This window comes from Andrographis paniculata, unplaced genomic scaffold, assembly GCF_009805555.1.
Source record: "Andrographis paniculata isolate CXL003 unplaced genomic scaffold, ASM980555v1 Contig58END, whole genome shotgun sequence".
Classification (NCBI taxonomy): Eukaryota; Viridiplantae; Streptophyta; class Magnoliopsida; order Lamiales; family Acanthaceae; genus Andrographis; species Andrographis paniculata.
The window spans coordinates 1,070,033-1,072,896 of record NW_026137593.1 but is presented as its reverse complement, the minus strand read 5'-3'; positions in this window follow the sequence as shown (position 1 = coordinate 1,072,896).

Sequence of the window (2,864 nt, the reverse complement as noted above, 5' to 3'; positions counted from 1 at the left end):
GACTGATGCAAAAATTGTCAGAATTGATGTAGAGGTCGCCAAAACAGATACAGAAGGCACCTGGGCTGATGGAGAAATCACCCGAACAAATGCAGGTGGCGCTTGGATCGATGCAGAAGTTGTTTAGAGTATTGCAAAAGTCCTTTTCACCGATGCTAAAATTGTCCGGGCTGATGCAGAAGCTTTCGGGATAGACGGAGTGGCGCCGGGATAGGTGTACATGCAGTGTCAGTTGATTGCAGAATGATGGACGTATGTTTCAAGAGGTTTGGGTGCGTATTTCAGGAGATTTGGGCATAATCAGAAATATTTACGAAGATCTAGGCGTATTTTAAGAAGGTGGGGCATTGCCGGATATATTTTAGATAGTCCGGCGCTATCAGATTTAATAGTAATTTAAATAATTTAACTTGTATTTATTTATGTATCGAAGAGTTGCATCTATTCGCATTGTTAATAGAGTAGAGGGTTGCATTGATTTGCACGCATCGTTTAGATTTTATAAATAGAAATTGTAATCATTGTAAAAACTCAGAAATATCTCAATCAAATTTATTATTTCCTTTTATTTTTTGCAATTTATTTTTTATTTCTCGCATTTTCTTCTTTTTCCCTAGTTCTCTACTATCAAACGTTTGGACACTGCATTTTGGTATATTTAATCACTCTATCTTCAAGAAAAAAGCTCTTGGTTATCATCATATTTAAATGAAATCTGAACCTCATGTAGACGCAATTTTTTTGGTAGCAGTTCGGCCCGCCACCGATTGCCAAGAAGTAGAAATTTTAGAGAAATTTCATAGAAGAATTTTTTAGAAAAAATTTTTGTAGCAGAAAAATTACGTATGTGAGAAATTTTCGATATCAATTGAAAAGAATTCGAATTAAAATTTAATGAGGAGGTTGTTTTGTATATGTAAATTATTTGAGGAAGAAGTTAAATTTAAGATAACTTAAATTTGATAACCGGCTCCACTTTATTTTATGCACTTTGCATTCCTTTGCAACTATTTTCATGAAATTACTTGAATTTCAATGTTATTGAGCTCAACTCACGAGTCCAAAGCCCATGTTTTGATTAATAATTATGAGCTAGCCCAACTTAATACCACACTAAGCCCAAACCAAACTCAATCCAATTTATATCTTATTTGGTCCATTTATTGTTATTGAGATCAAAACATAAGGGTAAGTTTGTTCGTATTTTTCTGGTTGACACAATTTTTCATATTATTATTTTCTTCCCCTTTCACATATTAATCTAACAAAACGTAAATTGAATAAATGAAAAGTATAAATTTATAAAAACTTGTATTTATCTTAGTTTTTTACAATGATTACATACTTATTTATATAATATAAACGAATTGTCAATCAATGCAATTCTATACTCTACTGATAATGCAAAAACGTGCAACACTTTCAATAAAAAAAATAAGATAATTATTTTTTAAGTTATTTTTTAATTATATCTAAATTTGGAAATCAATTAAATCATGTACAATATTGAAATCTATACTCACGTTCTCCAATAAATTTATCTTGCCACATCATTTTATTGATTTATTAAAAAAAATAATAATTTCATCAATACATAATATAAATAAATTATATAAAAATGAGAGTGTGTTTCTTTAGGCCGGTTTGGAAAAAATTGGATTTGAGTTTGGTTTTTATTTGAATTTTAAGATAATTTTGAATTTCTTTGTTTCTTTTCTGTTTAGGTTTGATTTGGGTTTTGGAAATTTTGATATGTATTAATTTGATAGGTAATGAATATAATAATATAAATGTGTATTAAATTTAATTGATAAAATTAATAATTGTATGATTTGATTATGAATTTATATTATATTCAACATATATATTTTAAAATTTTTATTTATTTGTATTATAAAAAATTTTATTCTCTATAAAATCATATATATATATTTTAAACTATAATTATTATAAATATTAAACAAATTATTATTAATTTTTTTTTTTTAGAAAAAACAAACAAACCCAAACAATCAACTAATGGTGTGTTGGTTTGTAGGATTTAAACAAAATCCAACTATTAATCCAAAATTTTCCCCCGAAAACATCAAATCAAACATTTATTTTTTATTTTTTATATTATATTAAAAATCAATTTTACATTCAAAACATCAGCACCTATTTATATCACATCATACAACTATTCAAATTCAAAATTTTTACTGTTCAAATCCCAACTCAAAATGCAAGCCCCAAACAAACACATCCTTAACTAGCTGACGCCCTATTTGTCAGAAGCTGTAGGAGAAAACTGGGTTTGGCACAATTTCTTGGACTAACAGTACACGTATAGTAAAATTATCCGAATCCAGACAACGATTCCTGCAGAAAGACTGTTCTTATTTTATTTTATTTTTTAATGTGTTTTTGCTTGATATATAAATACACCTAGGATTAGGCGCATATTTCCAGACCTAATAACTCACCATTGAATTTGCTCTCAATTTTCTAAATAAGATTTATATAATAATTTTAATATGGAGAAAACAACAGTCTCTTTTAATAAAATACGTTTGGATTCATTTCTAAAATATTTGTTATAGTCATCTTCCTTATTATTTTTATAATTTACTTTTTTCACTTTTTCCTTTTACAATACCGTATGTTTCATAAAAAATAATGCAGTTATTATATATTTATTATATTTTATAAGAACTCAATAGCTTCGAGAAAAAAGATTACTATCTTAATTAGTTAACTATTATTCAAAATTTTAAAAATTAAAAATTTATCAACAACTTATTTATACAAATACAATGCAAATTTATTTCAAAATATTATATTTATCTACATACTTTTTAATAATTTAGTTTTATCTAATTATA